Source organism: Mytilus edulis, chromosome 6 (genome assembly GCF_963676685.1).
Source record: "Mytilus edulis chromosome 6, xbMytEdul2.2, whole genome shotgun sequence".
NCBI classification, from domain to species: domain Eukaryota; kingdom Metazoa; phylum Mollusca; class Bivalvia; order Mytilida; family Mytilidae; genus Mytilus; species Mytilus edulis.
In genome coordinates this window covers 14,486,774-14,501,296 of record NC_092349.1, presented here as the reverse complement: position 1 = coordinate 14,501,296, position 14,523 = coordinate 14,486,774, and positions in this window count along the sequence as shown.

Here is a 14,523-nt window from a genome sequence, read left to right as displayed (position 1 = left end):
AAACAAGACTATCCAAAATAATATTGTTTTTTTATACGAGCGCAAAAATTTTAATTTTTTGGTCGTATATTGCTATCACGTTGGCGTCGTCGTCTGCGTCGTCGTCATCGTCGTCGTCATCGTCGTCGTCGTCGTCGTCGTCGTCATCGTCGTCGTCGTCGTCCGATTACTTTTAGTTTTCGCACTCTAACTTTAGTAAAAGTGAATAGAAATCAATGAAATTTAAACACAAGGTTTATGACCACAAAAGGAAGGTTGGGATTGATTTTGGGAGTTTTGGTCCCAACATTTTAGGAATTAGGGGCCAAAAAGGGCCCAAATAAGCATTTTCTTGGTTTTCGCACTATAACTTCAGTTTAAGTGAATAGAAATCTATGAAATTTTGACACAAGGTTTATGACCACAAAAGGAAGGTTGGGATTGATTTTGGGAGTTTTGGTCCCAACAGTTTAGGAATTAAGGGCCAAAAAAGGGCCCAAATATTAAAGCATTATTCTTGGTTTTCGCACAATAACTTTAGTATAAGTAAATAGAAATCAATAAAATTCTAACACAAGGTTTATGACCACAAAAGGAAGGTTGGGTTTGATTTTGGGAGTTTTGGTCCTAACAGTTTAGGAATAAGGGGCCCAAAGGGTCCAAAATTGAACTTTGTGTGATTTCATCAAAAATTGAATAATTGGGGTTCTTTGATATGCCGAATCTAACTATGTATGTAGATTCTTAATTTTTGGTCCCGTTTTCAAATTGGTATACATTAAGGTGCAAAGGGTTTAAAATTAAACTCAGTTTGATTTTAACAAAAATTGAATCCTTGAGGTTCTTTGATATGCTGAATTTAAAAATGTACTTAGATTTTAAATTATTGGCCTAGTTTTCAAGTTGGTCCAAATGGGGGTCCAAAATTAAACTTTGTTTGATTTCATCAAAAATTGAATAAATGGGTTCTTTGATATGCCAAATCTAACTGTGTATGTAGATTCTTAATTTTTGGTCCAGTTTTCAAATTGGTCTACATTAAGGTCCAAAGGGTCCAAAATTAAACTAAGTTTGATTTTAAACAAAAAATAAATTCTTGGGCTTATTTGATATGCGTTATCTAAATATGTACTTTGATTTTTGATTATGGGCCCAGTTTTCAAGTTGGTCCAAATCAGGATTCCATATCAAGTATTGTGCAATAGCAAGAAATTTTCAATTGCACAGTATTGCACAATAGCAAGAAATATCTAATTGCACCATATTGTGCAATAGCAATTAATTTTCAATTGGAGTTATCTTTCTTTGTATAGAATAGTAGTTGATAATATATGTTGGAAATTTGCCAGACATGACTGATGTCATTTTCTATTTTTATTTGCCAATAACTTTATGTAAATAACTTCATTGGAAATTTGCCAATACAAAATGTTGCTGATGAAGCTTTTTTTCCTTATCTTATCTAAAATGTTTTTAGATAATGTATGTTGGACATTTGCCAGACATGACTATGATGTCATTTTCTATTTTTATTTGCCAATAACTTTATGTAAAAACTTCATTGGAAATTTGCCAATATAAAATGTTGCTGATGAAGTTTTTTTTTTATTGTTTTATACAATAAACAATGTATATTCACTTTTACTACCAACCAATCTTTACCATTCAGTGATAACAAGCACTTTATTTTACATTTTAATATTTTATGATGTATTTAAAAGAGTAGTTATTGTTGCAAACTCCATTAGAAATTTGAATTGATATCAGTTTTGGAAAAAGGGAAACGGGGATGTGAAAAAGGGGGGGGGGGTTAAATTTTTCTCATTTCAGATTTCATAAATAAAAAGAAAATTTCTTCAAACATTTTTTTGAGAGGATTAATATTCAACAGCATAGTGAATTGCTCAAAGGCAAAAAAAAACTTTTAAGTTCATTAGACCACATTCATTCTGTGTCAAAAACCTATGCTGTGTCAACTACTTAATTTTAGATTTAAAAAGTTTAAAGAAGAAATCTTTAAATGATTTGTAAAATCTTGACATTTGTTTTGTGTAAAAAAAAAACCCATGTAATGTCAAAAATTTGATCACAATCCAAATTCAGAGCTGTATCACGCTTGAATGTTTTGTCCATACTTGCCCCAACTGTTCTGGGTTCGACCTCTGCGGTCGTATAAAGCTGCGCCCTGCGGAGCACCTGGTTAAATATTGCGAGGAATACCACCATCTGCATTTGAAATTCTAAAATTTACTGAGATCATAATTAATCTTGCATTTTTGTGCATTGTTCACAAGTTGCAATGAAAAATGCATGCTACGGGTGCGGGAATTCTCGCTACATTGAAGACCCATTGGTGGCCTTCGGCTGTTGTCTGCTCAATGGTCGGGTTGTTGTCGCTTTGACACATTCCCAATTTCCTTTCTCAATTTTATGTAACATTTCTGCATTTACAGTATGTAGAGAGGACCAACCCAAAAACTTAGCCTTCAAATTCTCTTTCCCTGAAATCGCATAAAACTACTTTGTTAATAGCTACTTTCTTGAAAATTTTCAAATACTATTTTGATAAGATGATGCTATGTTATTCATATTTCATTCACTTTAAGTGCTAATTCAAATGTCAATCTGGCCTTAAACAGAACTGTGTAAATAAGGGAAATTTGTGTTTACTCTAATCTGAATATTAGTAACCTGTTATTATCATTACAATATTTTAGAATAATTTGCATAACTGACCAAAATATCAGTGTGATGATCTTTTCACACCACTTTGTGTAAGTTATCTGTTTGATATTGACAAACATTCCTAGATACTCATCAAACCTATTTGTTGTTCTTCATACACGAAAACATATGTGAAACCTTTGGTTCAACAGTTCAATAATTTAAACAAATATAAACATTTCAAATTGTAAATCATTATAAGTCCGATATATATCACTTTTTTGGGGAAATTTCACGAGCGTCACTTTAATGTATTTTAAGATTAACCGAGCGTCTGGTGTCCACATTTGTTATCATTATATCTATAATTTATTTACAACCACTGGATCGAGGCCACTGCTGGTGGAGGTTTCTCACGGAAGGACTACCCAGCCAGTTAGTGATGCAGCATTTTGGTGTTGACATGAATTATCATTGATGTGTTTATAAATATAACTTTATTAACTTTTAAAACTTGATTTTAAAACTTTGAATTGTTGGAAATACTAAGGATATTTTTATCTCGGGAATAAATTCTGAAAGTTGCATTTGGCAAACCCATTCGGAAATTTCGGATCTCTAATCCTCTTCTACTTCGTACTTTATTTGGTCAATTTATCATTTTTGATTGAAGCGTCGCTGTTGATTTTTCTGTAGACTAAGCGCGTGCCATGCATACATTTTTTTTTATCCTGGTATCTATGTCTATGACGAGGTTACAGACAAAGCATGCATGTAGTCAGAAACATATCTCTCTGATGTAGCATATCAAGTTGTACCTCTGAAATGATTCAATACTGATTTTTATACCGAGTTAAAGATAAATAAATTAACTATGAAAAAAACTATAACGGTAATTTTATAAATATCTTTTTTTTTAATTAAAGAACATGTTACAGTGTCAAAAGAAACCACAACAACGTCCACACAATATCTCTGCGTCAAGGAAAATGTTATTTTTAATTAGATAATCATGTTTTTTAAATGAATTGAATGGTATTTACTTTCAGCCTTCAGTATATATAATTAATATATCACGGCTAGGAACAACTTTTAAATTTTAAATAATGACACACAACCACATCAATGCACAAAATGTAAGTGTCTTTTTTAAATACACACAAATCATGATAAAAAGTAACAAACAAACGTATGCCAGTCGTATAGAATTTTATGATATTGACAACAATGTGCTAACAAAACAAACAGGGTACATCAGCCAACATTGTGTTATGATCTTCATCACAGACGAAATACAAGAATACAAAAATTTACCATAGAACAATAACACGATGCCGGGATTGTCCTTTTTAACTTTTTGGGATTCGAGCGTCACTGATGAGTCTTTTGTAAACGAAACGCGCGTCTGGCGTAAACACAAAATTTTATCCTGGTATCTATGATGAGTTTATTCCCACGTCAAATAGATATTATAAAATATAATGTTAGGACGTAAGTCTCAAATATCAACTGGGACGTCAGTAGTATGAAACGTCTTTCGCTTCTCAATACAATAGAATACACACATATAGTTTATTTGCAATACTATCTGCAATTCTATTAGCCAATGTTAATACATCTGTGAAATCGGACAACGCACGTCGACGCCGACGGAATAAACTTTGTATTTTTGTGAAAATCTCGATTGAAAATGCTTTAACATCTGTTAAAAAGCTGTTGACATCATTTAACACGTTGTCTAATAATTGTACGGTACATTTTTTCATAGTCATCATAACTCCATTTAGTGTTTCAATTACAACTCCTTTCATTACAAGACCGGATTTTACTGTCCAAAATACTCTTGCGCGATCTTTGAAGTTTAGATTGCAATAGGAGATAAATAGATCTTGTCTGTTTGGTCGTACATAACACGGGATATGAGAATCGAATGCAATTTGTTTAATCTCCTTGCAAGACTTTGAACACCATGGCCGTATTATCGGAACAAGAGAAACTTGTAGGCATTTGCGAACAGAATTAATCCATATCTGTCCTCTGGAAGAAAAAGAACTGAAATATTCATTGTAAAGGTTACAACTTTTGGTAGCAAATTCAAGGGCATAGTCATCTTCTGTCCCTTTACATTTGTATTTCCTTTCAAGACATTCTTCATACCACCAACAGTCTGTTCCAGAAGGACTATAACATGATGAAGGAAGAGTTAGATCTGTTGACGTGTATTCCTGTCCTTGTTGACATTTACAACAACCTTCAATTGGACCTGAATTAACATCATACAGTTCAAGCATACATTGGTATATTAAAATGATTATTTTTTTGATTTTAATGTACAGATAACGAATTCAATATCAGTACTAATAAAAACATAGTAATCGTCAATGTGATAAAGTCAGTCCATACAATACATTCCCTTTGTATCCCTTGTAGCACCTAACATCACCCCGAGTTTTTAGTGGGGTTCGTGTTGCTGTTGTACTCCTATTTGTGACAATTTTACATATTGTAACGGTTTTGTTCACGCATCGTTTTCAATGTAAATGAATTAGATAAGACTGTCATACAAGTGAGAGGTTTAGCGCTGCAAAACCAGGTTCTTTCCACCATTTTCTACATTTGAAAATGCCTGTACCAAGTCAGGAAATTACAGGAATATGACATTTGTTGTCATTTGTTTTATGTGTTTTATCATTTGATTACTAATGAGGACTTTCCGTTTTGAATTTTCCTCCGAGTTCAGTATTTTTGTAATTTTACTTTTTCATAACTGGTTTAGAGCAGTTATGCCCGTTAATGTAGCATAAATGTTTCTTGTCTTGCTCCCAGTTAATGATATTAACGTTAACTTTGCCTTAGATTGAAGTTCTCACATGTTCAGAAGGTGAACAACATAAATGTGCATGGAACTATATATTAAGAGGGCTGAAACAAGACTATATCCAAAATAATATTGGTTTTCAATGATTGCGAGGAATAGGACTATCTGCATTTGAAATTCTGAAATTTACTTATGTGTCAAATTTACTGAAATCATAATTAATCTTGCATTTTTGTGCATTGTTCACAAGTCGCATTTACAGTATGTAGAGAGGACCAACCCAAAAACTTAACCTTCAAATGGTCTTTCCCTGAAATCGCATAAAACTTTTTTCTTGAAAGATTTTCAGATACTATTTTGATAAGATGATGCTATGATTTTCATACTTTCATTCACTTTAAGTGGTAATCTAAATTCTAATCTGGCCTTATACAGAACTGTGTTACTGTGTTAACAAGGGAAATTTATGTCTACTCTAATCTGAATATTAGTAACCTGTTATTATCATTACAATATTTTTGAATAATTTGCACAACTGACCAAAAAATCAGTGTTATTATCTTTTCACATCACTTTGTGTCAGTTATCTCTTTGATATTGACAAACATTCCTAGATATTCATCAAACCTATTTGTTGTTCTTCATACACGAAAACATATGTGAAACCTTTGGTTCAATAATTTTAACTAATATAAACATTTCAAATAGTGAATCATTATAAGTCCAATATTAACACTTTTTTTTGGAAATTTTACGAGCGTCACTTTAATGTATTTTAAGATTAACCGAGCGTCGTGTGTCCACATTTGTTATCATTATATCTATAATTTATTTACAACCACTGGATCGAGGCCATTGCTGGTGGAGGTTTCTCACGGAGGGACTACCCAGCCAGTTAATGATGCAGCATTTTGGTGTTGACATGAATTATCATTGATGTGTTTATACATATAAAACTTAATTGATTATAAAACTGAATTGTTGGAAATACTAAGGATATTTTCACCCAAGGAATAAATTCTGATAGTTGCATTTGGCAAACCCTTTCGGAAATTTCGGATCTCTAATCCTCTTCTACTTCGTACTTTATTTGGTCAATTTATCATTTTTGATTGAAGCGTCGCTGTTGATTTTTCTGTAGACCAAACGCGCGCCATGCATACAATTTTTTTTTATCCTGGTATCTATGTCTATGACGAGGTTACAGACAAAGCATGCATGTAGTCAGAGATATATCTCTCTGATGTAGCATATCAAGTTGTACCTCTAAAATGATTAAATACTGATATTTATACCGAGTTAAAGATAAATAAATTAACTATGAAAAAAACCATAACGATAATTTTATAAATATCTTTCTTTTTTAATTAAAGAACATGTTACAGTGTCTAAAAAAACAAACGTCCATACAATATCTCTGCGTCAATGAAAATGTTATTTTTAATTAGGTAATAATTTTTTTTTAAATAAATTGAATGGTATTTGATTTCAGCCTTGAGTATATGTAATAACTATATCACGGCTAGGAACAACTTTTAAATTTTAAATAATGACACACAACCACATCAATGCACAAAATGTAAGTGTCTTTTTTAAAAGTGACAGTCGTATAAAATTTCATGATGTTGACAACAATGTGTGAACAAAACAAACATGGTACATCAGCCAACATTGTTTTATGATCTCTATCACACACAAAAAAAACCCAATCAAATATGTCAACAAAGAAAAACAAAAAAGTTAAACAGAAAAAGGACATTAGCAAAACGAAATATAAGAATAATTTTTTTTACCATAGAACAATAACACGATGCCGGGTATTATAAGTACATTTGTACTGTAATTGTCCTTTTTAACTTTTTTTTGGATTCCAGACCACTGATGAGTCTTTTGTAGATGAAACGCGAGTCTGACGCAAACACAAAATGTTATCCTGGTATTACCGATGTTATTTCAACTGATCATGCTGATCGGGCGGAGCTTATATTTTAATTTGCATAAGGATCTATTTGAAGATGTATGTGGTAAGGATGATTGCCGTTATAATTGATATTGAATTCTAATCATCTATCAGTGTCACCAAACGCGTATACAAAAAAACTAATTGTATGATATGGGACTAAGGTAGCAATACACAGTTAGGAGTTTAGTTTCGCATTTTGGCCCCTGTGGATTTTTAAAATAGGAAAGTTATTGTGTAATAAAAATCATTTTTAGACAGATGAGTGCTAATTTAGTCTTCAAAGATGGTTTATAAGTTCATCAAGATTATTTTTTACATGTTTTATGGGCTGTTTTCTGTTTGACCATCCGTATTTTCCTAGCTAGACCGGCCATCGGTCCAGAAATTAATGTACTGTTTACAAACACTCTTTTTCTACGCGAAGTTTTTGACGCAATTTTACAAAAAAATGAGATGAAAGACATATGATTTTCATTGGATTTGCTGAATGATATATGTACACAGTTTCAGAAAAGGTATTACTTCAAATGATTGAAATTCTACTTTTAGCCAAATTTTGGGGAAATATGTGACATCTTTCCCCCCCTTTTTGCAATATTTTATAACAAATAAATGCAGATTGTTGCCATGGATACACCAAAAAGAAATTATATTTTACCATTTTATATACTGGATATAAAATCTATGGAAGATTCTGATTACATACATATGCCCATATATGACACAAACAGTAAGCTTGATATTGCAAGAAAGCAATGAAAAGGGGATGGTAAAATTCATAAGGGCAAATTTTAGTATTTTTTCCTAACTGTTTATTGCTACCTTATGGCATACTTACCAAGCTCAGAATTGTATAATTTAAGACTTTTCATGCCACAAATCTATTGATATTTAGATTCTAAATCAACTTCTGAGTAAATTAAGTGTTTAAGAATGACAATATATGTCAATTTTATTGTTTACAGTCCTTAGCAACCAAAATTAGACATTTTGACACAAGGCTTATATTTGTACTCTATCGGCTTAACTCTTGCTTCTGATGGATTGGGCTGCATGTAGTAGCCTAAGTATTGAACGCGTTGTTTTTTTTCTTGCGAATATATCAAATTATTGTTTTTATCAAGATTTCATGTTACATTTTAGCATACATTAAATGTATAGTTAAATCAGATGTGAGAAATTGATTCCCTATCACCAAGTTTTTTTAATCAAGTCTTTGGTATGCAATAAGCATAAAGATTAACATTTTTATGCTTGAAATTGCTAAATGTTATACAATGTTGCATCATCAGAGATCTTATTAAGATATTCAACATTAAAAAACTGACAAAAGTGGTACAGTTTTTAAGATTTGGCTAAAAATTGAGGTAGAGACAAGATTTTACACTTTGACTTGGCACCTTTCTTTAAAATCAGTTTTTGTCGCGTTTCAGTGTCAACTGCTAACCTTCATAAAATATTCATTACTCAACCAATTTTCAAAAATAAAAGGCCATTTTACTCGTATTAGCTAGCAGAACTCAGAAAATAAGTTAAAATGGAGAATTTGAAAAAAATATTTACTATTAAGGTAGCAATACACAGTTAGGAGTTTAGTTTCGCATTTTGGCCCCTGTGGATTTTTAAAATAGGAAAGTTATTGTGTAATAAAAATCATTTTTAGACAGATGAGTGCTAATTTAGTCTTCAAAGATGGTTTATAAGTTCATCAAGATTATTTTTTACATGTTTTATGGGCTGTTTTCTGTTTGACCATCCGTATTTTCCTAGCTAGACCGGCCATCGGTCCAGAAATTAATGTACTGTTTACAAACACTCTTTTTCTACGCGAAGTTTTTGACGCAATTTTACAAAAAAATGAGATGAAAGACATATGATTTTCATTGGATTTGCTGAATGATATATGTACACAGTTTCAGAAAAGGTATTACTTCAAATGATTGAAATTCTACTTTTAGCCAAATTTTGGGGAAATATGTGACATCTTTCCCCCCCTTTTTGCAATATTTTATAACAAATAAATGCAGATTGTTGCCATGGATACACCAAAAAGAAATTATATTTTACCATTTTATATACTGGATATAAAATCTATGGAAGATTCTGATTACATACATATGCCCATATATGACACAAACAGTAAGCTTGATATTGCAAGAAAGCAATGAAAAGGGGATGGTAAAATTCATAAGGGCAAATTTTAGTATTTTTTCCTAACTGTTTATTGCTACCTAATAACTGGACACGTCATTGCTAAGTTTATCCCAAAACTCCTGTCTATAGATTGACTGGTCTTAAATAAGCGTTCTTCTCAAGACCCGCCCAGTCAAGTGAAATAAATCTAGTAATAGCTATGGTGAGTTTATTTACCACGTCAAATTGATATTATAAAATATAATGTTAGGACATAAGTCTCAAATATCAACTGGGACGTCAGTAGTATGAAACGTCTTTCGCTTCTCAATACAATAGAATACACACATATATGTTTTAATTATCAAAGAGAGACGAAATGATACCCAGGAATGTTCAAATGTAACTTAGCAAATCTTTCCAATTTTATGAAGCATTTGTAATCGACCTAAATTTTCGAAATATTGTCTTTAAAGTTCATAGATTTTACCATGTGATAATAATACATTCTTATACGAATACGAAAGTTTTATTTTGATTCGGTTAACATATATATAACAACACAATCATAAGCTCTTAAATAAAGGCAACAGTAGTATACCACTGTTCAAAACTCATAAATCCATGGACAAAAAACAAAATCGGGATAACAAACTAAAACCGAGGGAAACGCATTAAATATAAGAGGAGAACAACGACACAACACTAAAATGTAACACACACAGAAACGGACCAAGCATCAGACAAAATCCCACGAGAATAACAAATATAACATCAAAACCAAATACAGTCGAACCTCGGTGTGTCGAAGTCGAAGGGACCGGACCAAAGTATTCGACTCATCCGAGGTTCGACTCATCCGAGGTCGAGTGTGTCGTCATAAATTTTGAATGCATGAAATACGGTATGAGATTTGTGTAAACTAGATACAATGATCAGTGTGTCTTTTCAATTCAATCTCCATTTTTGGTCCTTCGTAATAATTGAAAACACAAGTACAGATACAATTCATGCACAAATAAAATCAATAGTCTACACAAATATTTACAAAGGTCAGTCGCTTTAAATTATGAAATCACGCGCGGCACGAAATAAGTTTTGAACGGTCTCTGATGAGGTCGTCTGCTTTACATTAAATCATCATAAATTTATTGTAATTGTCCCTAATCCTTTTATCTATTGTATTTAATGAGATTTAAATCTAACGATTCATTTAATCTCGGCTTGGGTCATTAAAATTCGTTTCGTTTTTCTCTCAGGTGAAAAATGTTCAACACACTAACATTCCGCTTGAACGATCAACAAAGGCGTTAATTAGCGGCTACCATAAACATGTCATTTTAACCGTTATACAAACAAGTATGTTTACTCAGCTTTAATCTCTTTTGAAAATGATTAGTTAACATAAGAAATACATCCGACTTAAATTTTTATCATCATGATCATTAGGTCTGCATCTTTCGAAAATTCTTACTTTCGAAGTTCGAGACATCGGGGTCTATTTACATTAATTTTACTTCGACGGGACTATAAAATTTACTCGACTTAACCGAGTATTCGAATCAACCGAGTTCGACTCATCAGAGGTACTTATGCATTGATCAAACGGGAATTTTATCGGGACCGCGAAATTACTTCGACTCATCCAAGTTTTCGACACAACCGAGTTCGACACAACGAGGTTCGACTGTACATGAATTTGGGATAGACAAGTACCGTGACACGTCTTATCGCAATGTGAAATTACACTCAAAAATAAGAGAAAACAAACGACGCAACGTTAAAATGTAACACACACAGAAACGAACAGTAATATAACATTGGCCATATTCCTAACTTGGTATAAGAATTATAGAATAAGAGCTTTTTACCGAATATAAAATAACATAAACACATCATTTTAACAGTTTTTAAAGGATTATATTTCTAATCTTGAAGGAGTGTCTATTTTCTTCTCGACAATTATTTAACATTATGTACATGCAACGTTTTACCGATATTAAATTTTTCCCGAAATCGTTGTGGCGTTTGATTATCTTGTAACTAAAACGATGTAAAGATAATACAAATCAAATAAAATTAGCAATATTCTGTTAAATTGTGTCAATAATGAAGAAGTTTCGTTAACATTACAGTTACCAAGTAGGGGTTTCTCAGTAATTTTGAAATGTTCAAATATGAAACAATTACACAGTAACACGGCCGACACTCGGCTAACCGAGAGTTTGGTCGGTTAATCTATATTGAGTATGCGGCTATATCGGCGGTTGGTCTGTTAATCGGGTTGGTTATACGTCTGTTAAGAGTAAAACTCACAATTTAATGTTAAACTCTGTTAAATATACAGATTTTTGCCATATTATGAGAACCACATCAAAAAAAGAAAAGTGTCTGACAAAATGATATCTATCATAGAACATTTTCCACCAGTAAAAAAAATGCATAGCCTGCGCAGTTTTAAGTAAAACGAAAAGGCGTCTCGCAAGTATGTGGTTTTTATGCTTGTACGCATAGCAATATTTTGGATAAAAGGCTAAAAAACATTTTTATATATGATTTAAAGGACACAAAATAGTACTTTGGTTCTAAAAAAATAATTGTCATTGATAAATATTTCATAATTGTTATATAAGTTGAGTAATACCACATTTTAATGAATATTAGGGGAATACAGTCTGTTAATGGGTTGGACAATTTAAATCGTGTCAGTTAAGAGTTATTTAGCCACGACAATAGTCTTACTACCTTTAGTTGATATTTTCACATTGAAAAAAATGAGATGTACTTGTGACGAAAAAATTACAATACGGTGCAACAGTATCCTTATAGAAAGAGAACTTTTATTTTAATCGTATTTCTTTGCATTTCATTGAAGGGTGTGTCACTTCAATATAGCGTTATATGGACTGATTGGCCGCTCGAATTCGCACGAATTTATTATTTACGCCAAGTTATCAATCAGCCTTATTTTTTTTTGTCTGTTCAAAGTTTGTAACATCTATGAATCTGTCATGTGTTGCAATGCAGCTGGTTAAATTCCATGCGTTTTCTTTGAAATATTTAAAAGGCTTTTCTACCTCAGGAATAGATTACCTTATGCCGGCGTCACACATTGGCGTATAGACCGGCGTGCACCAAACGTACAGAGAAAATTGACAAAGTCGGTAAACGTTAGTTGCATGCCATAGGAACGCTTAGCAATAGTTCAAAGCGCGTTGCATAAGTTTTTAGTACGTCGAAATACAAAGGTAAAATTGAGAAAGGAAATGGGGAATGTTTCAAAGCGACAACAACCCGACCATAGAGCAGGCCAAGGCCACCAATGGGTCTTCAATGTAGAGAGAAACTCCATTACCCGTAGGCGTCCTTCAGCTGGCCCCTTAAAAGATATGTATACTAGATCACACAAGACTAACAAAGGTCAGAGGCTCCTGACTTGGGACAGGCGCAAAATTGCGGCGGGGATAAACATGTTTATGAGATATCAACCCTCCCCCTATTCCTCTAGCCAATGAAGGAATGTAAATACGCTTGGTGAACGCTACAATCACAGGAAATTTGTATGCAGCATAAACAAACATACAACATACGCCAACATACGTTTCTAGTACGCCCAATACACGCTTAAAGCTCGTTTTGCACACGTTACAAATATGATTGACAGGTTAAATGCATCCAAAATTACTAGCGTATTGGCAGCGTAAATGATTTTGAACACGCCAGTGCTATACGCTGATGTGTGACGCCGGTATTAGTTGTGTTTCCTCAATGCTTTTCAACTTCGTATTTTATTTGGCCTTTTAAACATTTTTTGCGTCACTGATGAGTTTTTCGTAGACGAAACGCGTGTCTTGCGTAAATATAAGGCGTAAATATAAAATTTCAATCCTGGTATCTATGAGGAGTTTATTTCCGGTATGTATTGTCTTTTGAAATTAATATTACTTTGATTATACACTTTTTGAAACCATTTCTATCAATTTTCAGATTCCATTGTCTAAACTTATGTTTCATTTTTCATGTGTTGTTTCCATATATTCTAGCCACTAATCTTGAGTATATCCCTTTATTCAGATAACACCCCATATAGAAATTAAATTATGCTTGTAATGTCATTCATAACTCTTAACAGACCAATTAACAGACCGAGTTTTATACATCCGACCCATTAACAGACCACATTTTTATTAAAAATTGATTTATGTCACCAAAATACAGTTTTTCGTGTAGATTTTTTACATATTGATGTTAATATGGTAAACAAACATAATGCCTGTCTTTTTTCGATGTTCAAAATATTGCATGCAAGTAAACTCAACCAACTTGTCATTTTTGTGTACATTTTGTGTGTGTAAAATGTGTATAAATTTACTGATGAGTAACTCGCCTTTTCATTTTATAGATCGTTTATTGAAGCTAGAAAAAAAATAATTACACCACTGGATTCAGTACTCCAAATCGTTTTGTCAGACATGAATAGTTTTTATGATATAAATATAATTAAAAAGTTATACAATGAAACATACTGACCTTGCAATGATTTTCTCGATAACACCTGATTAACAGACTTTAGCCAACCCGATTAACAGACCAACCGCCGATATAGCCGCATACTCAATATAGATTAACCGACCAAACTCTCGGTTAGCCGAGTGTCGGCCGTGAGTAAGTCCAGACATGGAAATCTGTTTTAAGAGTCTACTAGATAATATCAAACAGGAATATAAATTTTAGTGGTATGTAACAAAATATTTCGTTATTTTTTGTCCTTTAAGATCTTCAACTTCGTATTTTATTTGGCCTATTAGAATGTTTGTTTCGAGCGTCGCAAATGGCTCTTTGTTAACGAAACTAGCGTGTGGAATACACAAATCTAATCCATCTATGGTACGTTTATTTAACATTTTTACACCTTCTAGAACGTTTTAAGTTTTGATTTGGGATTAATGAAATTTCTCAACTCCCT